Below are 24,149 nucleotides of genomic sequence, written 5' to 3' on the forward strand. Positions count from 1 at the left end.
TACTGCATGGGTCCTAACTGGGCTATTCATGCAAACCCATTTGGGCCCCACCTGCCCAAAGGGGTTTTAAGTGGGTTTCCACCTGGGATCTACATGGTGGCCAGCCGTGGATGCCTAGATGGGTTTTAAGTGGGATCTATGAGAATCTTATGAGTGTCTTAACCGGGCAATTCATGAAAGACCCAGTTGGACCCCACCTGCTTAAAGGGTTTTAAATGGGCTTGCACTTGGGATTCACATGGGGGCCAGCCATGATGCCCAGATGGGTTTTAGGTGGGATCTGTAAGGGTCTTATTTGTGTAATTTATGTCAGACCCATTTGGGCCCCACCTGCCTAAAGGGGTTTAAAGTGGGCTTGCACCAGCATTCAACCGTGGATGCCCAAATGGGCTTGAAGTGGGCTCTGTAAGCAACTTATGTTTATCCTAACTGGGCAATTCATGAAAGGCCTATTTAAGACCAACCATGCCAAATGGTTTAAGGAAACAATCTAAGAAAAAAATTAAAAGGAAGATAAACACAAGACACTTGATGTGTTGGACTCCAAGAAATATATTAAATTGAACAACAAAACTTATTTTTGTAAAGCAATGTCACAACTTACAGGTAAACCAAAAATATATTTAAAAAAATCTCTGAAAAAAAAAACTGCAAAAAATACAACACAACACACTCATGATACAGTGAACAACAAACATGGCACAAAAAGTTTGTACACTCATGCACGAGTCCACAGATTTATATCTGAAACCAGGAATGTGACACTGACAACAGAGATGCGGATCCACATGCAGGTTTATTAAAATGGTCAGGCAAGCAGTGGTCAATACAATAGCTAACAGATGTATAAGGGCAATCCAGAGTTGTAGTCAAAAGACAGGCAGATGGTCACAAGGCTTGCAGAAAACAAGATTTAACAAATAAACAAGGCGAGGATCAAAATCACAGAAAAACAAGACAAAGGAAACCATGTTGTAATGTCATTAAACAGATAACAAGACTCAGAAATGAGTGTCTCAAAGTAAGCTGTATATATGTGTGTGTAATCAGTACTTAAGCAGCATCAGCTGTGTGTATGCAATCACTCAGGATCTGGAACCGGATGTGTGTGTAAAGCATGACTGGTTCTTGTAGTCCATTTACCAGCAGATTTGTAGTCCTATGTGATCTTCAGCTACTAGATTGCTGGTGATCATGACAATAGCACACACGCACACACACGCAAAAGAAAAGCTAAATAACAGTAGCCATCAATGTACATGGTTCACACTCACAGAAATTATGCTCTCTATTACTTTACTTTTTAATGTTTTTTCTGCATTTTAATGCTTGTAATGTTTTATGTAAAGCACTTTGAATTGTTTTGTATCATGAATTGTGCTATACAAATAAACGTGCCTTGACTTTACATGTTTACCAGGGGACGCAGTGATAGTGTCAGCATGCAGAATATGAGGGGTGAAGCATGTTCAGTTAAGTGTGATAGTGCAAGTGTAACAGTATGTTGCACACAGAACAGGCGGAGATTTCTGGTGGCACCATAATATTGTTTTTATTGTTGTCACGCTGCACAATCTGTATATGAACAAACACAGACATTGAGAAGATACTGTGAACAATGTTTCAGTGCTGGCAGTGTGACTTCTTCATGAATGCGTGAAACCTCCTGCGGCTCACGTATTGCCCACTAATCGTCCCATAGCGTCACTCGCCAGGACATACAGATTGAAATGATGGCCATCAACACATTATAACTAACCTGAACTTAATAGAACACTAATAATGAATGATGATTAATCAATGCATAACAGCTATAAAAAATTAAAATGAAACATGGGACTGTCATAACTCTATACTTCTGTACGTATCCCAGGAAGGCCAGGAAACCCTGTACCCTGGCCAGGAGCAGCAACCCCACGGCACATGTTCCCTACCACCACACCACAGAGATGGACATGCTTCCACCCAGGTGGTGGAAAACAAAGCCCCCGCCAGAGCCCCTCTCAGCTGCATAGGGCAGGCCCCATCGGGCCGAAAATGGCAACCGATGACAACACCATGCAGCCAGCCGCCTGGGACAGGCAGGGTGTGGAGCCAAGGGCCTTACGGACCCAAGAGCAGCCCTTCCCCCAGTGCATTTCCAGTTCAAACCCAATGCCACTTTGCTCATAAATATGCCATGTACGACCCATATTTGTGTTCTCAGTTCAAACCCATGCCCACTTGGCCCATAAATATGCCATGCAGGACCCATATATGCATTCCCAGTTCAAACCCATGCCCAGTTGGCCCATACATATGTCATGCAGGACCCATATGTGCGTTCCCAGTTCAAACCCATGCCCAGTTGGCCCATAAATTTGCCATGTAGGACCCATATTTGTGATCCCAGTTCAAACCCATGCCCACTTGGCCTATAAACTTGCCATGCAGGGCCCATATATGCATTCCCAGTTCAAACCCATGCTCAGTTGGCCCATAATTAGGCCATGCAGCACCCATAAATGTGTTCTCAGATCAAACCTATGCCCACTTGGCTCATAAACATGCCATGCAGGACCCATATATCCATTCCCAGTTCAAACCCATGCCCACTTGGCCCATAAATATGCCATGCAGGACGTATATATGCATTCCCAGTTCAAACCCATGCCCACTTGGCCCTTAAATATGCCATGCAGGACGTATATATGCATTCCCAGTTCAGACCCATGCCCACTTGGCCCATAAATATGTCATGCAGGACCCATATGTGGGTCCCCAGTTCAAACCCATGTTCTGTTGGCCCATAATTATGCCATGTAGGACCCATATTTGTGTTCCCAGATCAAACCCTTGCCCACTTGGCCCATAAATATTCCATGTAGGACCCATATATGTGTTCCCAGATCAAACCCATGCCCAATTGGCCCATGCCTGTCCCTTATGGCGCCCATGTAATTAGCTCATATGGGCTTCCTATGTGGGACTCATTCTAGAAAACCTACATGGGACCTTCTGATTTCACCCAGCCAAAGCCCATGCCCACACAGTTCCCATGGAACCCGTAGTTAGTCCATCTGGGCCCGACATATCGTTGCTGGCTGGGCACCTTCCTGAGATGCCCAGGAAGAGAATGAGGAGCCTTTTTGCACACAGGGCAGAGGGACAACATCCTGCTGTGGAAGGATCTGTGTGGATAATAAAATCAACATGTTATAGAATGAAGACACCGAGAGCAGCTTTGTGAAGGTTTGGGGTCCACCACACCCCACCCCATCTCCAGGTAAAGAAACAAAGGAATGAGCACACAAACACACAAAGCAAAGTGTGCCGGACATTTTGATTGGAGTTTTAAGAAAAAAGCTTAATTTCATATTAATATAATACTGTTACTAAACATATTATTGTAAAAGTATTTAATAATAATACATTTATTATGAGAAGATTAAAATTGTCTCAATTATTTTTTAAACCAAGATTATACCAGCAGATAGGATTTACACGTCAAATTTAAAATAACACAATTAATGTACAAACTGCTCTCCTCTCGTAAACATCTGTGCTCTTCAGAGGTTTTCTAAACTTCTCAATCTAATTTTTTTTTTATCTAGAAGTACTAAGTTCTAGAAGACTCTTTAGATTTTTAAAGATTTGACTTCCACAAACTTAACTAACTCCACTGATAAAATGATACAAGCTTAACTGAGTTTAAGAAGCCTGCTGCATAACGGGTACTGACTAAATCTACTTACTGTTCAGAAGTCATTTCTGATGTTGAAATGTGAGTTCTGTCCACTGGTCAAAATCAGCAAGCTGTAGCTGAAAGTGAGACAACTGTTCAATGATTGAAATGAGATGGGCCTCTTTAACCTGAGCTGGCAGCAGGTCAACAACATATCAGTATGCAGCATTCTTGACTTGAACCCTGGAACGTCAGATGATAAGTCTGATGCTCTACCGACTGAGTTAACTGGGATCATTGGGGCATTTGCTTAGATTTAATTACTTGTAACGTGTCAGAGTTGCAGCGTGCACTAAAAAGTGGGCTGTACAAAACAGTTGGCAAGAGGAGGGCGTGATGTCATTGTCACCGTAAGGAATACTGCCGTGACCCGAATTCACCTTAACCACTACTACAAGACTGACTGTACTGCCATGTCCTCATGGCCTTAGCCATTAGCACAGCCTGCACTAAAAGGAGGCTGGAGATTATGAATGACAACACAGAGTGCAACGCCAATGCCACCTTGAAAAACCTGCCATGACACGGATTCCAACCAGACTTGCTGCGGCTACAACGCAGAGTACTAACCACTATACGATCACGGCGAGCTATGGGACAGCCATTAGACATTCATTCTCTGTCATATGGCTTTGAAAATGTAGGGCCCCAAGGCAGTTAGCTAGCCTGTGCAGCCGTTTTATATATATTGCTTTTCCCTACCAGCACATCCCTTTTCCCAAGAAACAATGGAATTGCAAACAGTCATGGATAGTCACAAACTAAGTCCTGCACACTGCCTGGACATAATCGGCAGGATTCAAACCTGCACAGGGAGACCCCAATGCATTTCGAGTCCATCACCTTAACCACTCGGCCACGACTACATGACTGCCTGTACAGCCATGTCCTCATGCCCAGTACACGTGTTGTGCATCCAGATGAAGCTTTCAGCAAGCGATAGCTCAACGGCAAAAGCTGTGGCTCCACAAAAAGTCTTATACGCCCAAACATGGACTTGAACCCTGTACCCTCAGATTAAAAGTCTGATGCTCTACCAACTGAGCTATCCAGGCTCCATGGCAAAACTTTACAAGTAGGTAATGTTTATGGTTGTGGTCGGCGCAGACCTTTACGGTACAAAAAAGTTTACAACACAATAGATAGGACTCCATGTCATGTAGGAGACATTAAATGGATCAATAGCAACTGCAGAAGGTCTCTCTGTTGTGGCAATGAATGGAGACTTAACAATTGAAAAGATTTCTTCCATGCCTTAGAAGCGTGACTTGATCAATGCTTATCTACACAGCATGCTAGCATCAAAGGTCCCGTTGCTCATATCGAATCCCTAGTCTTCCACACTTTAGGAAACATTCAGGACGTTCCAGTAGCACAGCCTGCACTAAAAAGAGGCTGGAGATTAAGGATGGCGACACAGAGTGCAACGCCAATGTCACCTTGAAAAACCTGCTGTGACTCGGATTCGGGTTGCTGCGGCCACAACGCAGAGTACTAATCACTATACGATCACGGCGAGCTACAGGAAAGCCGCTGGACATTCATTCTCTGTCATGTGTCTTTAAAAATGGAAGGCCCCCAGGGCAGCTAGCTGGCATCTGCTGCCGTTTTGCTTTTCCCTTCTAGCACATCCCTTTTCTCAAGAAACAATGGAATTGAAAACAATCATGGAAGGTCGCAAAGTAAGTCCTGCACACTGCCTGGACGTAGTCTGCAAGATTCTAACCTGCACAGGGAGACCCCAATGGATTTCAAGTCCATCGCCTTAACCACTCGGCCACGACTACAAGACTGCCTGTACAGCCATGTCCTCATGGTAAACATGTTGTGCATCCAGATGAAACTTTCAGCAAGCGATAGCTCAACGGCAAAAGCTGTGGCTCCATGAAAAATCCTATACGCCCAATCAGGGACTTGAACCCTGGACCCTCAGATTAAAAGTCTGATGCTCTACCGACTGAGTTATCCAGGCTCCAATGAAAGGCTTTACAAGTAGGTAATGTTAATGGTTGTGTGGTTGGCGCAGAGCTTTACGGTACACAAAAGTTTACCGTGAGGTGGGGTTTAGGCTTATGGTTGGTGTAGATGTTGCTAAAACACAACAGATTACTGTGAGGTTGGGTTTATGGTTGTTGTAGGTGTAGACATCAGTACAACACAATAGATAGGACTCCATGTCATGTAGGAGACATTAAATGGATCAATAGCAACTACAGAAGTTCTCTCTGTTGTTGTGGCAATGAATGGAGACTTAACAATTGAAAAGATTCCTTCCATGCCTTAGAAGCGTGACTTGATCAAGGCTTATCTACACAGCATGCTGGGATTTAAAGGTCCAGTTGCTCATATCGAATCCCTAGTCTTTCACACTTTAGGAAACATTCAGGACGTTCCAGTAGCACAGCATGCACTAAAAGGAGGCTGGAGATTAAGGATGGCGACTCAGAGTGCAACGCCAATGTCACCTTAAAAAACCTGCCGTGACCCGGAATGGATTTCAAGTTCATCGCCTTAACCACTCGGCCACGACTACAAGACTGCATATACAGCCATGTCCTCATTCCCAGTACATGTGTTGTGCATCCAGATATAACTTTCAGCAAGCGATAACTCAACGGCAAAAGCTGTGGCTCCACAAAAAGTCTTATACGCCCGAACAGGGACTTGAACCCTGGACCCTCAGATTAAAAATCTGATGCTCTACCGACTGAGCTATCCAGGGTCCATGGTAAGGGATTTGCAAGTAGGTCATCTTTAAAGATTCCTACCATGCCTTAGAAGCGTGACTTGATCAATGCTTATCCACACAGCACGCTGGCATCAAAGGTCCCGTTGCTCATATCGAATCCCTAGTCTTCCACTCTTTAGGAAACATTCAGAACGTTCCAGTAGCACAGCCTGCACTAAAAGGAGGCTGAAGATTAAGGATGGCGACACAGAGTGCAACGCCAATGTCACCTTGAAAAACCTGCCGTGACCCGGATTCGAACCGGGGTTGCTGCGGCCACAACGCAGAGTACTAACCACTATACGATCACGGCGTGCTACAGGAAAGCCACTGGATGTTCATTCTCTGTCATATGTCTTTAAAAATGGAAAGCCCCCAGGGCAGCTAGCTGGCATCTGCTGCCGTTTTGCTTTTCCCTTCTAGCACATCCCTTTTTCCAAGAAACAATGGAATTGCAAACAATCATTGAAGGTCGCAAACTAAGTCCTGCGCACTGCCTTGACGTAGTCAGCAGGATTCGTACCTGCGCAGGGAGACACCAATGGATTTCAAGTCCATCGCCTTAACCACTCGGCCACGACTACAAGACTGCCTATACAGCCATGTCCTCATTCCCAGTACATGTGTTGTGCATCCAGATATAACTTTCAGCAAGCGATAGCTCAACGGCAAAAGCTGTGGCTCCACAAAAAGTCTTATACGCCTGAAGAGGGACTGGAACCCTGGACCCTCAGATTAAAAGTCTGATGCTCTACCGACTGACCTATCCAGGCTTCATGGTAAAGCATTTGCAAGTAGGTAATGTTTATGGTTGTGGTTGGCGCACACCTTCACGGTACACAAAAGTTTACCATGAGGTGGGGTTTAGTCTTATGGTTGGTGTAGATGTTGCTAAAACACAACAGATTACTGTGAGGTTGGGTTTATGGTTGTTGTAGGTGTAGACATCAGTACAACACAATAGATAGGACTCCATGTCATGTAGGAGACATTAAATGGATCAATAGCAACTGCAGAAGGTCTCTCTGTTGTTGTGGCAATGAATGGAGAGTTAACAATTGAAAAGATTCCTTCCATGCCTTAGAAGCGTGACTTGACCAATGCTTATCCACGAAGCACGCTGGCATCAAAGGTCCCGTTGCTCATATCGAATCCCTAGTCTTTCACACTTTAGGAAACATTCAGGACGTTCCAGTAGCACAGCATGCACTAAAAGGAGGCTGGAGATTGAGGATGGCAACTCAGAGTGCAACGCCAATGTCACCTTGAAAAACCTGCCGCGAACCGGATTCGAACCGGAGTGGTTGCGGCCACAATGCAGAGTACTAACCACTATACAATCACTGCGAGCTATGGGAAAGCCGCTGGACATTAATTCTCTGTCATATGTCTTTAAAAATGGAAAGCCCCCAGGGCAGCTAGCTGGCAACTGCTGCCGTTTTGCTTTTCCCTTCTAGCACATCCCTTTTCCCAAGAAACAATGGAATGGCAAACAATCATGGAAGGTCGCAAAGTAAGTCCTGCGCACTCCCTGGACGTAGTCGGCAGGATTCGAACCTGCGCAGGGAGACCCCAATGGATTTCAAGTCCATCGCCTTAACCACTCGGCCACGACTACAAGACTGCCTATACAGCCATGTCCTCATTCCCAGTACACGTGTTGTGCATCCAGATATAACTTTCAGCAAGCGATAGCTCAACGGCAAAAGCTGTGGCTCCACAAAAAGTCTTATACGCCCAGAGGGACTTGAACCCTGGACCCTCAGATTAAAAATCTGATGCTCTACCGACTGAGCTATCCAGGGTCCATGGTAAGTGATTTGCAAGTAGGTCATCTTTATGGTTGTGGTCGGCGCAGATCTTCACGGTACACAAAAGTTTACCGTGAGGTGGGGTTTAGGCTTATGGTTGGTGTAGATGTTGCTAAAACACAACAGATTACTGTGAGGTTGGGTTTATGGTTGTTGTAGGTGTAGACATCAGTACAACACAATAGATAGGACTCCATGTCATGTAGGAGACATTAAATGGATCAATAGCAACTGCAGAAGGTCTCTCTGTTGTTGTTGTCCAGATATAACTTTCAGCAAGTGATGGCTCAACGGCAAAAGCTGTGGCTCCACAAAAAGTCTTATACGCCCAAACAGGGACTTGAACCCTGGACCCTCAGATTAAAAGTCTGATGCTCTACCGGCTGAGTTATCCAGGCTCCAATACAAGGCTTTACAAGTAGGTAATGTTAATGGTTGTGTGGTCGGCGCAGAGCTTTACAGTACACAAAAGTTTACCGTGAGGTGGGGTTTAGGCTTATGGTTGGTGTAGATGTTGCTAAAACACAACAGATTACTGTGAGGTTGGGTTTATGGTTGTTGTAGGTGTAGACATCAGTACAACACAATAGATAGGACTCCATGTCATGTAGGAGACATTAAATGGATCAATAGCAACTGCAGAACGTCTCTCTGTTGTTGTTGTCCAGATATAACTTTCAGCAAGCGATGGCTCAACGGCAAAAGCTGTGGCTCCACAAAAAAGGTTTTACGCCCGAACAGGGACTTGAACCCTGGACCCTCAGATTAAAAGTCTGATGCTCTACCGACTGAGCTATCCAGGCTCCATGGCAAGGCATTTGCAAGTAGGAACTCCGTTCACCGAGCCGTGTCCTCTTTCCAAGCAGCATGCTAATGAGCACTGCTGACGCAGACTGGGCCAGTGGCGCATACTGCCACCTGTAAGTCGTCGTTATTCTTGGTTACACCGGCCAATCACGTTCCGGGTTGGAACCAAGATTCACCTTATTCTTGGTTACGGCAGCCAATCATGTTCCGAGTTACAATGAACGCTATGGCCAATCAGAGCCCTTATAACATTCATGATTTGTATTGTAATAACAGATTTTGTTGCAGATTAATTCGGACAACAATTGCAAAGTAAGTATTTTTATAACAAGTTGGTTTAAATAACCATTACAGTAACATTAATTACTACAACACGATTATTAAATGATTGTTATAGATGTTATATAATGTTATTTGGTAAGATTAACGTTAGCCGACCAAGCACACTGTACAGTTTTACTACAAACATTTTAATGCAGTTATTATACATTACAACACTTTATATTATCATTTACTACCATAGTTACAATAATGCCCGTCTATTATTCTAACACATTAATGAATCACTTCACTAATAATAAATATAAGGCTCATTTCATCAGTCACTAATTATAAACAAATAGTATAATAACGCTCACATATCACTACATAACTAATCATAAACTAATCTAATAACGCTCACGCATAATACATCCCTAATCACAAAGCAAAAAACAATATGGATCACGTATGATTGCATCACTAATAATAAACCAAAAATAGAATAATGCTCACATTAATTCATCACTAATAATAAAGCTACAATAAAAGGGTCACACATTAATGCATCACCAATAATAAAACAATAATATAATAATGCACACACATTAATTCATCACTAATTATAGACCAGTAACAAAGTTAACATTAATATTCTTTAATTTTCTATTTCACAGACAATAGATTAAATGTAGTACAGACTAAAATATAAGTAACTTCAATTTAAAGTAATAGTTTGAATGCACTGCATTTACATGTAATAGAACAGTAGTTTTCAAAATGTAGTAAATATTTTCTTTTTGAAAATGAAAATATTGTCTTAAAAAATTGACATTACAAAGAGATAACATAGAATTTCACTTATTCGCTGTCTCAACTAGGACAAACATTGTTATTATTGGTATAATTATTTTAATATCTCACCACCCGTTTATTGCCACAGTATATCTTTCTCCAACTACGGCTGTAAATAGTTGGCTAAAATCTGTTTGTCTGCTGACATTGCTCCAAATATCTTCTTTGTGTTCCTAAAAACAAAGAAATTTAAATGTATTTGGTACAACTTGAGGGTGAGTCAATTTTAATATTTGTGGAACCTATGTATTTAACTAATGTGTTACTAGATGAAACCTCGATTCAGGAGACGGAATGATGGCAGCCTGAATCTGACAGATACAGTGGAGGCAACAAAAGTGAAGGAAGCTAACAAAGGAAAGCCTTACAGAAAACCACTGTCCCCAGAGGCAGTACTGGACAAGGCCAAAAAAAGCTTAAATGAGCACCATGGAGATGTGACTAACAGAAAACATCTGCTGGGTTTCTTTGAAGAGGGACCCCACAGAAGGAAGCAAAGGCTCCAAAGAACATGCCCACAATAAAGTGAGTTTTAGAGAATATATTGAGCTCTTTCCTTCTGGCAGAATTGCCTTTGCCATGAAGGAAGAGCAATATGATGGGAAACCACCTAGCAGTCTTCCACGGCCTAGCACTCTGCCATGACCCAACACACTGCTCCTACACAGCACTCCGCCACGGCCCAGCACTCTGCCATGACCCAACACACTGCTCCTACCAAGCATTCTGCTCCTACCCAGCACTATGCCCAGGGTACCCCCAGGATCCTCCAAATGAAATGCAAGGCTTTTTAAGACTTTTTTTAATAACATTTCAAATGAAATTTAATGCCAACTTTGTACCCATTCCGGCAAAAGTATGAGGGAAAAATGTCAAATCTGTATAAAGTTTGAACCCTTGTAAATAATTATGTATAATTGGGCTACTTGAATTAAGTAAAGCATTTTATTTAAATTTTCTGTAATATTTAATACATACGCAACAGTGTGGTCAGCACCCAGTAGTGAATATGAAGGTCCAACGGAAGGTCAAACATGACCGAAAACCCGTTGTCACATGTTGCAGTGCCCTTTTTTGGACACTTGAGGTCACTAGCTTCTTTTGTAGTTTAACTTCATTTCCTATAATCATTTACACTTCTGATTGTATTCTGTTACAGCTGTTTCTTGTTTGTTAATTTAGCCCTGTCTTTATAAACCCTTTTGTCTTGTGTTTTAGTTGCCTTAGGATTTTGTTTGTTCCTCACGTCCGGTATGTTTGTTTGGTGATCTATTTTTGTATTGGCTTATTCTTAGATTCTTGTTTGTTTTTGTTAACACATACCCATTTTTGTATTTGCTTATTTTTGTATTTTTTGTCAGTTCTTTTGTCTGGACTCATTTCTTGAAGATTCTGTGCAAGATCGGGAAACCCCTTTTGTCTTTGTCTAAATAAATGGCTTGCTTTTTGTGTTTTGTGATCTCATGACACCCGTTGGCCTTATTTACCTGGTCAGTCAGTTCTTTAGTTATAAAAGGATCTGAATTAATTAATAAATGCAGTTTTGTTGCTTCCACTCAAAAGTGTAACTGCAATCTCAGAGTCAGAAACCATGGTTTTAAAAACCTCTGTAATGTTCTTATTCAGTGTGAAAGAGTGGTGCACAGGGATTGTTTTAAAGACCCACATCACATCTGCCTGCAGAGTTGGTGTTGAGCCACGGTAAGATAGGATGTTCCTTTGCTGTGGTGGCAGTGTTGGGCAAACTACTTGAAAAATGTAATGAGCTAAGCTATTAGCTACTCTACTTAAAAGCTTACCTCTTAGAATTGTATCAAGCTAAGCTATAAACTCCTTGGCAAAAGAAGCCTAACTACATCCAAGCTATTTATACAATTTTCATATTTAAATCGAAGCAAGTTAAATCCAAGTCAATCATATCTTAGTGATCAATAAAACTGTCAATGAAACATAATTCAGTTCAGTTATTTACTGTAAATCATATGCTGTACCAAACAGAAACAAATTATAGTATATAACAGCAAAAACTAAAAATCCAATAAAACCAGGTGTTACACAATTAAAATACTACAGTCATTTATAGTAAAGGGAAATACTTTGCAATAAGCATTATATTGTATATATATATTTACAACTCTTCATTAATGAATTACACCCTAATCTAATCTCTCTCAGTCATCTTTCAATCAAGCAAGTTTCTCGTGTCAGCCCAGTGATTGTTTGGTGACATCACCAACCAGAGCGAAAGGTGGCAGTAACGCATCAAAAACTTTGTTATCGACCACCGAAAAACAGGAAGAAGAAACTGTCATTCTTCTAATGTAGAAATTTCTTCATTACTGATTGTTAAAGCTGTTACAGTAATCAAAGAGGTTTCCGCTGCACAGAACTGCACAATAGGTGGTTGGCACTGACAAGCAGTACTACACGCGGTGTGTTTGGCAACCCCCTATATGGGTGTCCAGGGCCGTAACACCCATTATCGCTAACGTTAGCTTAAAAGATTTCCGGCATCAACAGCAATAGGCATCGCGGTCATTTCCTGGAACAGGCTTAACCCGAACGCAATTCGGATTCCTTGGCCACAGCGACACTTTCCCATTTTAGCCGACAAACTGGGCTAGCCACTATCTTGTTCTGTGCCTCACCTCAAGTAACCATGGCTGTTTCTCAATTCCAAGAACGCAGAGAACGGACTTGTGTTCTTGTGGAGACCGGTCTTGCCAGGTGTCCTTGGAAGAACGAACTCAGGAGACCGCGAGGGCAGAGAATGCGTCCTTTGAGAAATGGGATGCTGCGTTCTTCCTGATGGTCATGTGACCTTCACGCGTTTTAAATAGTAAATTATTTAAACATTACAGCATTCATACAACGATTTATTGTTTCCCCCTTCTTCAAAATATATACTTTGCATAAAAACATTATACATATACTCTGCACAATATAAATAAAACAGATTTTAATACGAATTTCAGCAAACAAACAACCCTTAATGTGTTTATTCCTTTATTAAGATGTCCATGGTAATGTTTACTTTAACCGTTTCATTTAGGGAAACTCCTGAGGTAAATAAGTGATATCTCTGAACTTTAATAATAAATCTAAATAAAATGCTGCGCTTCCCACCTCCAGTCGCAATGACTTCTGGGACTTCCAGAGCGAGTTCGATGCTCAAGTCTGCATCAGTGTGTCCTCGATTTCAAGAACACATCCGGGAAGTTTCACGCATCCTCCGTACTTGCGGTCTTGAGTATTGGACCTGAACTTAGGCAGCTGATGATGACGTTGCACGAGGACGCAAGACCGCTAAAGAACGCATATTGAGAAACAGCCCATATGACGGGTGCGCACGCTTTCACGCTTTCTGCTATGACTTGGAGCGTGAGGTGCACTCAACGTTACGCTGCATGAATTTTTAATTAGCCTACATTAGTAACAGTTCATTTTGTTACGGTATGAACTTAATCCTAGGAAAGGCAAAAATAAATGAAGAAAATTAAGACCTTTGTAATGAAATTCAAGACTTTATTTACAAAATTCAAGACTATTAAGGCCTTCATTTGAAATGTAAGAGTTTTTCAATGCTTTTAAGACCCCACGGGTACTCTGGACATGGACCTTCAGCATGCAGTGGGACGGTTTGCTGCTAAGTGTGACATGGCAGGAAAAAAAACAGCAGCTCAGAAACCATGGTGCTTGACTGGAAAAAGGTGGCCATCTCCAGTTTGGAGGAGAGTGTCACGGTTTATGGATCTGTGTGTTCCTCCTGTATGTTATGTATTTTGCCTTGTGTGTTGTCATGTGTGAGGGTGTGTGTTTGTTTACCTTTTGTGTTGACAGCGTGCTTTTGGATCAGCTGATGTCATCAGCTGACTTAATCATCTTTCAGCTAGTCCTTATTTGCCTGGCTATATATTTCCTCATGTGGTATGTTCTGGTCATCAGTCCGTTGTTTGTCTTGTTTCTGTCTGTTGTTTTCCAGAATCCTTCGTTGTTCATTGATGTCTTTATTGTGACCCGTGGCTCTCGTTTTGAACTTTCTTGTCTCCAGTTCACTCTAGTGATATCCTTTGTTTCATTTTTCAGTTAATAAACACTTGCAATTGGATCCTTTTCGTCTAGTGTCGTGACAGAACGGACTGATCACACATGGATCCAGCGAGTATCCCCGGCTTGCAGGAGTTTGTTTCGCAGGCCACCACACGCATGGACAGGCAAGATGAGCAGATGAACAACACCAGTCGCGCTATCCAAGCGTTGGTAAATAAGGTGTCTGAACCCACCACACAGCTGCAAAGTCTTCATACTGCTGTGGTGGTCCAGCAGCCTGTTGCAGCTAACATTAGTCCACCGGTAGTGTCCGTGTCTGATCAAGCTGCTCGATCTACCGAACCTCGCCTTCCACCTCCAGCCTTCTACTCCGGAGAACCAAGTTGTGTCGTGCCTTTTTGGCAAAATGCTCGCTGTACTTCTCCTTGCAGCCTTCCTCCTTTCCCACGGAGGAATCGAAAGTAGCGTTTGCCATCACGCTTCTCACTGGAAGAGTGGCGCTTTGGGGAACAGCTGTGTGGGAGAAGAAACTCCCATGTTGTTCAACGTTTAAAGCCTTTTCGGAGGAACTGAAAAAGGTTTTCGATCGAGCCGCAACGGGCAGAGAGGCGGCCCGGATGCTCACGGAGTTGCAGCAGGGGCAACGGAGTGTTGCTGACTACTCCATTGAGTTCCGCACCCTGGTGTCGGAGAGTGAGTGGAACGCTCAGGCACAGTGGGACGTCTCTCTCCACGGGCTAGCAGACCGTATAAAAGACGAGATCTTTGCTTTGGATCTTCCTAAAACCCTGGATGGTCTCATTGATTTAGCCATCCGCGTGGATTCTCGTCTTCGGCTCCGTGAGAGACACACGCGACACACACACGCCTTGGAGAACTCCCCTCTTCCGGCTGCTACTGTTTTTCCGGGTCCAGTGGACACGCCCCTCTCGGAACCTGAACCCATGCAGATGGGCCGCTCTAGGCTGTCGCTGGAGAAGCGCAGACACCACAGCGAGGGACTGTGTTTGTACTGCGCTGGTGCTTGGACTTCCTGTAATTTCTCTCTCGCAACCTATATCTGTTCATGCTCTCAATGGGTCCTCTCTTCCTTCCATTACTCATTCCACTGGTCCTATAAGATTGATCACATCTGGTAACCACACTGAAATTATTCTTTTTTTTTTAATAGAAGCCCCTGTCACTCCAGTGGTCCTTGGGCATCCATGGCTGGTAATGCACAATCCACATATTAATTGGAGGCAGGAATCAATAATTTCTTGGAGTGAGAGCTGTCATGCTACGTGTCTGTTGTCTGCCTGTTCTTCTGTGTCTCGTTCTGTTTTTCAGGAGGAACACATGGATCTGTCAAACGTGCCCAGTGAGTACCTCGACCTGAAGAGAGTGTTCAGTAAGTCTCGAGCTGCTTCTCTGCCTCCACATCGTCCCTATGACTGTGCTATAGAGTTATTGCCAGGTACGTCTCCGCCTAAAGGCAAACTTTATTCGCTCTCTGCCCCAGAGAGGGAGGCCATGGAGAAATATATTTCTGATTCTCTAGCAGCTAAGATCATCCGTCCTTCTTCATCACCAGCAGGGGCGGGGGGTTTTTGTGTGAAAAAGAAAGATGGCTCCCTCCGTCCTTGTATTGACTATCGAGGGCTGAACGCTATCACGGTGAAGAATTCTTATCCTTTGCTGCTGATGTCTTCTGCCTTCGAACGTCTGCAGGGGGCGCCCTTTTTCACAAAATTAGATCTCCGCAACGCTTACCATTTGGTCCGTATTCGAGAGGGCGATGAATGGAAGACTGCCTTTAATACCCCCAGGGGGCACTTTGAGTATTGCATTCTTCCTTTCGGTCTGTCCAATGCCCCTGCAGTCTTCCAAGCATTCGTTAATGATGTGTTGAGAGATATGCTAGAGAATGGGCTTTATGTCAAGGCGGAGAAATGCGTATTCCATGCACAGTCTGTTCCATTTCTGGGACATATCGTGTCGGTCGAGGGGATGCGCATGGATCCAGAGAAAGTTCAGGCTGTGGTAAATTGGCCAACCCCAGACTCCCGCAAGGCCCTGCAGAGGTTTCTTGGTTTTTCCAATTTTTATCGGCGTTTCATTCGCAACTTCAGCCAGCTTGCTGCGCCTCTGACTGCCTTAACCTCCATCAAGACTCCGTTCAGGTGGTCCAATGCAGCACAAGTTGCATTCGACCGACTGAAAAGCTGCTTTGTTTCAGCCCCATTCTCATTGCCCCTGATCCATCACGGCAGTTTGTGGTGGAGGTTGACGCATCAGTGGTGGGGGTCGGTGCTATCCTGTCCCAGCGCTCTTCCTCGGACAACAAGATGCATCCTTGCGCGTATTTTTCTCATCGTCTCAACAATGCAGAACGAAATTATGATATTGGTAATCGAGAGCTGCTGGCTGTCAAGCTTGCGTTGGAAGAGTGGCGTCATTGGCTAGAGGGTTCGGGGGTTCCCTTTATCGTTTGGACCGATCATAAAAATCTGGAGTACATCCAATCCGCCAAAAGATTGAACTCTAGGCAGGCACGGTGGGCTTTATTTTTCGGACGTTTAGATTTTTCCATCTCGTACCGACCAGGTTCCAAGAATGTTAAACCTGACGCACTTTCTCGAATTTTTGATCACTCCGAGCATGCATCATCTCCTGAAGCCATCGTGCCACGCAGACTTTTTATCTCTGCTGTCACCTGGGAGATCGAGTCAAGGGTCCGCATGGCCTTAGAAGGGGTAACGCCTCCGCCTGGATGCCCACCGGGTCGTTTATTTGTGCCAGAGGAATTACGGTCTGACGTCATACGTTGGGGTCACTCTTCCAAGTTGGCCTGTCATCCTGGGGTGAGTCGTACCTTGTCTCTAGTCAAACAACGATTCTGGTGGCCTCTTATGGCTCGTGATAAAAGGGACTTTGGGTTGGCTTGCTCTGTTTGTGCTATTTCTAAGACTTTCAATCACCCTCCCGCTGGACTTCTTCAGCCACTGTCAGTGCCATCGAGACCCTGGTCCCATATTGCGCTAGATTTCGTTACAGGTCTCCCCCCCTCCAACGGGAATACAGTGATTTTGACCGTAGTGGACCGGTTTTCGAAAGCTACTCACTTTATCCCTCTGCCCAAATTACCATCAGCCAGAGAGACAGCGGCTTCTGTCATTGACCATGTCTTTCGTATTCATGGCCTCCCAACAGATGTGGTTTCTGACAGGGGGCCTCAGTTCATCTCTAAATTTTGGAGAGAGTTTTGTCATTTAATGGGGGCGACTGTTAGTCTTTCTTCTGGTTTCCACCCTCAGAGTAACGGTCAAACAGAGAGAGCCAACCAAGATCTTGAACGTATGTTACGATGTTTAGTCTCTCAGAATCCATCCTCCTGGAGCCAGCAGCTCTCATGGGTTGAGTAAGCACATAACTCATTACCAGTGTCTGCCACGGGCCTCTCACTGTTTGAGTGTAGTCTAGGGTACCAGCCACCTGCATTTCCCAGTCTGGAATCTGAAGTCGCGGTTCCCTCCGCCCACGCCTTTGTCCAGAGGTGTCGACGTACTTGGAACAGGGCCAGACAGACCCTCCTTCAAGTAGGTTTGCGCACCAAGGCTAAAGCCGACCGCCACCGGTCTAAGCCTCCCGTTTACGTTGTCGGTCAAAAAGTGTGGCTTTCATCTAGAAATATTCCTCTCCGCACCGTATGTAATAAACTTGCACCTAAATTCATTGGCCCGTTTTCTGTCACTAAAATCATTAGTCCAGTGGCAGTCCGCCTCAAACTTCCTCCAGCGTACAGGAGAATTCATCCCGTTTTTCATGTCTCTAAATTGAAGCCCTTTTTTCATACGGCCATTAATCCGCCTACTCCGGTTCCTCCCCAGCCGCGTCTCGTAGAGGGGGAGACGGTTTATTCGGTTAAGCGCATTCTGGACTCGAGACGGAGGGGACGAGGATTCCTGTACTTGGTGGACTGGGAGGGTTACGGTCCAGAGGAGAGGAGTTGGGTTCCTGCAAGGGACATATTGGATCATTCTCTCATCGATGATTACAATCGCCAGGTAAGCTCTTCTGTGAGCGCCAAGAGGCGCTCTTAGGAGAGAGGGTACTGTCATGGTTTATGGATCTGTGTGTTCCTCCTGTATGTTATGTATCTTGCCTTGTGTGTTGTCATGTGTGAGGGTGTGTGTTTGTTTACCTTTTGGTTTGACAGCGTGCTTTTGGATCAGCTGATGTCATCAGCTGACTTAATCATCTTTCAGCTAGTCCTTATTTGCCTGGCTATATATTTCCTCATGTGGTATGTTCTGGTCATCAGTCCGTTGTTTGTCTTGTTTCTATCTGTTGTTTTCCAGAATCCTTCGTTGTTCATTGATGTCTTCATTGTGACCCGTGGCTCTCGTTTTGAACTTTCTTGTCTCCAGTTCACTCCAGTAATATCCTTTGTTTCATTTTTCAGTTAATAAACACTTGCAATTGGATCCTTTTCGTCTAGTGTCGTGACAGAGAGTCCTTACCCCAAATAGAGTTCAGGTATCTGCGTTTTTTTTTTTCATGAGGAATGGAATGTGAGATTTAAAGATGTATCAGTGCAGCAGCAGCAGTAATGCAGTTGATGTGATTGTCGGTTGTGGTTAAGGAGCTGAGATGAAAGACAATGTTCTCAATTTACCGCTCAGTCTAGGTTCCTACTCTTACCTATGGTCATAACTGAAAGGACAATATCTCGGATACAACCAGACACATTTTACAAAGTGTTATGACCCGCTTGTTTGAGTTGCAACATAAAAGAGAGATGAACCAACAAAATAGCTTGAATGCAAATGATTTATTATAAAAGTAACTCATAGAACAATCAATCAAAGCAACCAACAAATGTCTATAGATAATAATAAAGATAAAGAACTTAGGATATAATCACAACAACACTTTAACTGCATGATATAAGTAATGCAAAACAAAACCATAAGGTTAAAGAGTCAATGAAATGGCAGGTCTTGACATGAAGACTCCCAAGTAGCATCAGCATCCTGGGGTAGCTAACACAACAACTTTTATATACCCATTGATGAGTAATGCAGGCATTCAATCAGGATTTACCACATACTCCAATCGGAAGTCCTGGGATCATTACAGTTTAGTAATATTGTAAAACTTAATACCTGTCGCTCTGCCTAAATCATAAAATATTCATCAAGTTCGTATTCTACTCAAACAAGTAAATGTAGTAAACTAGAAAAAATCTTAAACATAATAGTAAAGAAACTTTACAAATAAAAGCTGCAAGACAGGACAATTGAATGAGCTTTCTAAACTTGAGGTCCTGGTATACTGCAAACTAACCGTCCTGGAGGTCCACCTTCTTTGGTGTGCGGTGTCTTTCCAGTGACTTGTTTCTTAATCAGAGAGCCAGACAGAGAATATCATCCAAAACATCACAAGCTACATGAATACACTGGAGATTGGAGTACAGATTTATCCGCACCTGTACAATCACTTGCAAAGAGATTTTAAGTCGCAGAGGTGCTGTTTGTCAGATATTTATGAAAGTGTTCTTCACTCAGCTGCCATCATTGTGTTTGAGGTAAACACGAGGATCACAGCACATTTACAACCCCACCTACTGCAGTGTAGAAGTGTTGGAACACAGTATACTATCACTCAGCCTTTTGAAACATTATTCAGACATGAAAAATCCTGTGCACATGAGAAAATGTTTTGCTGCATTCATGTCATGTGTGCAACTTTTTGTCCATGTGTTTCTTAAGCTGTGCCGAATGAGTGAAACTCTGTAGACACTGATCAGATCTGTACGGTTTCTCACCAGTGTGAATCCTCTTTTGTGTTTTCAGATGTGTTAACTGATTAAACCTCTTGTCAGTTTGAAGACTTGTATGGTCCAGTGTGAATCGTCTCGTGCAGTTTCAATTTGAGCTGTAATAAAAGTCTTCTCACACTCAAGCACATATACTCTTTCACACCAGTGTGGATCTTCATGTGTTCATTAAGGTTTGCTAATCTGTTGAAACTCTCCCCACACTGAGTCCATGTGATTGGTTTCTCTCCAGTGTGGGTCTTCATGTGTTTATTAAGTTCTGATGAGTTGCTGAAACTCATCCCACATCGAAGCTGCAGTCACACTAGTGTTTGAGCATGAGAAATTCTGTTGTACGACGCTGCAAAAGGAGCGGGATTAAACAAAGATGATTAGACATTCTAGTTTCTCTCCAGTGTGGCTCATGATGTGTAGATTAAGGGATGAGGGAGAGGCCTACTCTTTTCAAAGGACATCCTGGGACCACCTAACAATCTCGGTTTAACGAAAGAAAGTGCTCACTGAGCACTATACTGGGGCATTAGGACCCCTGCTGGCCTGACTTACACAACTTCCGGCAGCAACCTAGCTTTCCCATGTGGTCTCCCATCCAGGTACTGACCGGGCGCAGCCCTGTTTAGCTTCAGTGGGCGGCCATGTGAGAGTTGCAGAGAGCTAGCTGCCAGCTGGTAATGGAGTTGATGTGATTGCCTGTTGTGGTGAAGGAGCTGAGACGTAAGGTAATCTAAGTACCTACTGTCACCCATGGTCATGACTGAAAGGACAAGATCTCGGATACAACCGGACACATTTTACGAAGTGTTATGACCCGCTTGTTTGAGTCGCAGCACAAAAGAGAGATAAGCCAACAAAATAACCTGAATGCAAAATATTTATTATAAAGTGCAACTTATAGAACAATCAATCAATGCAAACAACAAATGTTTAGGAATACTAAAGAAGACAAAGAACTTAGGATAAAATCACAACAACACTTTAACTACATGATATAAGTAATGCAAAACAAAACCATAAGGTTAAAGAGCATATTGTAGGTTAAAAACTGTTTAAAAAAAAGGTAGAATCGTTTGTGAAAATACTCTATAATACCATAAAATACCATATTAAAATGTTTTACGAAGTGCAATGGCACAAATTTGAAAGAAAATGTGTCTGTTTTCCCTCTTCCGCTTTTTTTTCTAACCACCCCGGTGGCATCAGTGCAGGGACTTATCTGACAGACGTGCGCTGTTTACAGTTGGGCAGAGGAGCTAATAGCAGAACTGGTTGTTAGTTTTGGCGTAATTTATCATAATCGTGGTATATTATTGCGTTTATGGAAACTACACAAACTCTAGCCTGTCAACAGATCAAGTCCACAAGTTTCCTCTTGCTATTTTGGTTCGTGAAATGGGATAAATCCAATAAGAGTGATAGCTGATCGCGAACGGCGAAAAACACTCCTGGATCAGTCGGAGATGCAGCTCGGTGAGCTGTAAACGGTAAGACCACTCGTTTTTCGTTTATGTTTGTCAACTTTCAAGTCCGTAAGCATTATTCTTTGAGTAATTTGAAGCAACGTGATGTGTTTACTTTGGAGTAGCCGATAGCACGGCTGCTAGCTTGTATTATTAAGCATATTAAATATACTTTTTTAAAGCGTGTAAAAATGTACACATATGATAAGACGGCTAGTAGCATCAGTTTGCTAATATAATAAATGTCTTGTATAGTTACAGCGTTGTGACTTTGTTTGCTTTGGGGTGTGTTTATTAGACTTTGGGAGACAGATTATGACCCGGAGCTAAAGGCTTTCTCTCCACTGGCCTCTCGGTCAACTGTGCTTCACTTTGGCTCACAGAGTAACCTCAACTAAGGTAAAGTGGATTTTACATTCGCACATTCGATTAGTGACAGCTTGTGTGACACACTCTCAGTATTGTTTACCATAGCACTTTTATTATAATGACTGAAATCACACGTAAATATGACTTAAAAACCACATTAGCACTATTAAACTGACAGTGAACAATGTTGTACTTTGATAGTCATTGGCTGCTAACATGATATTAGGGATTAGCAAATAATACTCTTCTAAAATTATATTATTAGGGAGAAAGTCAGAATGTGTGAATATAAAACCAATTTTACCTCAGACATTCACCTCGTTCATCGGGTAAAATATTATGACCCCTATCGTGAATTATTTGTGCATGGTATTATTTGATAACAAAAACTAGAAGGGCAAAGAATTACTACAATATTTCTATATAATGCAGGCAGGTAAACTCACACTATCTTTGACTTTTTTTTTTTTAATATTGGAAACGTGTAACCATTGACTTCCATATCTGTTTTTCCCACTATAGAAGTCAATGGTTACAGATTTTTAGCTTTCTTCAAAATATCTTGGTTTGTGATCAACAGAAGAAAGTCAATAAGGTTTGAAACCACTTGAGGGAGAGTAAAAATATTCTGTCCTGTCAATGAGGAAAGGCACTTTTTATTCACATATGAGGAATATTCATCTTGTAGAAGAAAAACAAACAACAGTCAAAAAATTGAAGTTTGTTCTTACATGCTCAACTTATAATGGGTACAGTCTACTGTATATGTGAGATGGTTTGCAGTTCACTATCCAGGGGTCTGCAAATGTGGTTGGGTTTTCTGTATTGTGTTATATTAAAAATCATATGGTGAATTTTAAAATATACATTATTAATAAACATGATTTAAACTTTTGCATTATTTCCCCAGAATATATGCATCAGCCCTCACTGCATGTCTGACGGTGGACTACTGGAGTTCATCACAGGCTCGACGAGAATGCAGAAGTGGCCACTACATTTGCTCTCCTTTCTAGATCCTTCCAGCGGGTTTACAAGGATGAAGCTGTCGGCATCTTTTTACACAGCATTCACAATTTAACACACATTAAAGACATGATGGTGTGGTACCCAAATAAACGTTGGCCAACTTACTGAAAAATAATTTTGGGTTTACTTTTAAATGGGTCAGATGATATATTTTTCTTTCAGTATACACACACTCACACAGATACTTATGCATATATAAAGAGTAAAAATGCTGGGTATTAAAACTGCTTATGATTTTGTGCTATATAAATAAAACTTGAACTTGAGTTGCATTTAGAATTTGAGCTTGAATTAGGGTTGAAGTTTATTTAATCATAAATGCAGATCAGATCTGTTGATCAAATCTTTGTAAATATTTTATACTATAACAACTGTACTTGTCTTTTTATGGATTGTAGCCTAAATGGGATCTGATACAGATAATCGTATACCCAATGAAAAAATGACAAAAAGATATATTTAAAAACTTCTTTTAATTGTTTTAATATTTGATGTTGTTTTTATTTTAATACAGAAGCTCTGAAAACCTTTTGTAAAATAAAAAAGATTTTCCAGTACCTTGTTTACATGTTTCAGCATTACTTCAGATGTTCTGTGTTATTTGTGTTTTGTATTCACTTATCTACTATTAAAAATAGTGTTAATGTGGCATAACTGTGTTAAATGCTCATTAGTTTCTGTTACTGGTAAGTATTAATACTTATAGATGATCAATATCAGCTTTGCTGTTGCCAGATAAGATTTTGTTATCTTACAAATCTCTCTGTAAGCCAACACTGGCCTTACCATAAACCTGCTCTGCTCTCCCTCACAATAGTTAAATTACACTTCTCTGTCTGCTGGTCTGTCTGCTGGTCTGTCCACAGGCTTATAATTGTATGGCTGTGGTCTGTCGTTTGTGTAAGTCTCTCAGAATATCTTATCTCGGCAACCAAACGCGCACCGCGATCAGTTGTCTTCATAGTGTTTATATGTGCGAACTCCCTGATCCGACATCACTTCCGGTCTGGCGATTCAAACGCGGAAGTAAATTTCCGTGACTTAAAACGACTCCAAACGGCTTAATAATAAACTTTAACGTATATTTTAAAGAAAATCTAATTCTTACTTTACTCTTACACACATTGTCTCACTGGGGTGTCTAACCTACAATATGCTCTTTAAAATACAATAAAAAGAGGTCTTGACAGAGTTTGTTGTGGTTTCTGGTTTTTCTCTTACTAAATCAAACTCAGTCTGG

General features: G+C 42.4%; 1 long non-coding RNA gene and 8 other non-coding genes across 9 annotated transcripts in view; all 9 read right to left on the reverse strand.

Annotated features, from left to right (window-relative positions):
* LOC141381752 (uncharacterized) overlaps positions 1 to 24,149 on the reverse strand; it is a 537,547-nt gene that overhangs the window by 304,866 nt on the left and 208,532 nt on the right. The window lies entirely within an intron of this gene.
* trnas-uga (transfer RNA serine (anticodon UGA)) lies at positions 4,509 to 4,590 on the reverse strand. Its single transcript has one exon. It is a non-coding gene; the product is annotated as a tRNA-Ser (tRNA).
* On the reverse strand, positions 5,430 to 5,511 carry trnas-uga (transfer RNA serine (anticodon UGA)). Its single transcript has one exon. It is a non-coding gene; the product is annotated as a tRNA-Ser (tRNA).
* trnak-uuu (transfer RNA lysine (anticodon UUU)) lies at positions 6,374 to 6,446 on the reverse strand. Its single transcript has one exon. It is a non-coding gene; the product is annotated as a tRNA-Lys (tRNA).
* trnah-gug (transfer RNA histidin (anticodon GUG)) lies at positions 6,694 to 6,765 on the reverse strand. Its single transcript has one exon. It is a non-coding gene; the product is annotated as a tRNA-His (tRNA).
* On the reverse strand, positions 6,955 to 7,036 carry trnas-uga (transfer RNA serine (anticodon UGA)). The gene has a single exon. It is a non-coding gene; the product is annotated as a tRNA-Ser (tRNA).
* Positions 7,989 to 8,070, reverse strand: trnas-uga (transfer RNA serine (anticodon UGA)). Its single transcript has one exon. It is a non-coding gene; the product is annotated as a tRNA-Ser (tRNA).
* Positions 8,589 to 8,661, reverse strand: trnak-uuu (transfer RNA lysine (anticodon UUU)). Its single transcript has one exon. It is a non-coding gene; the product is annotated as a tRNA-Lys (tRNA).
* On the reverse strand, positions 8,994 to 9,066 carry trnak-uuu (transfer RNA lysine (anticodon UUU)). The gene has a single exon. It is a non-coding gene; the product is annotated as a tRNA-Lys (tRNA).

The sequence above is a fragment of the Danio rerio genome, chromosome 4, assembly GCF_049306965.1.
Source record: "Danio rerio strain Tuebingen ecotype United States chromosome 4, GRCz12tu, whole genome shotgun sequence".
Classification (NCBI taxonomy): domain Eukaryota; kingdom Metazoa; phylum Chordata; class Actinopteri; order Cypriniformes; family Danionidae; genus Danio; species Danio rerio.